The sequence below is a fragment of the Penaeus monodon genome, chromosome 29 (assembly GCF_015228065.2).
Source record: "Penaeus monodon isolate SGIC_2016 chromosome 29, NSTDA_Pmon_1, whole genome shotgun sequence".
NCBI classification, from domain to species: Eukaryota; Metazoa; Arthropoda; class Malacostraca; order Decapoda; family Penaeidae; genus Penaeus; species Penaeus monodon.
Window position 1 is genome coordinate 3,916,175 of NC_051414.1, and position 248 is coordinate 3,916,422.

Here is a 248-nt window from a genome sequence, read left to right on the forward strand (position 1 = left end):
TCCATTAAGTTGATGTTCAATTTGGTCCTCGTCTTTAACAAGTATCGGTTGACAATCTGTCTTGATAAATTTACAAGATTTAATCAAACTTGAATGAGTTTTGTACTTCTTCCTCGCCTGTGTTCTGTCGATGTCCCCGCTAAATCGCTAAACGACTTCTTTCAACATGCAAGCTCTCCTTTGTCTCGTTCACAGCACTGACGTCTTATTCAGTGCTGCACCGACCCTTAGCTGTTATCCATACTTTC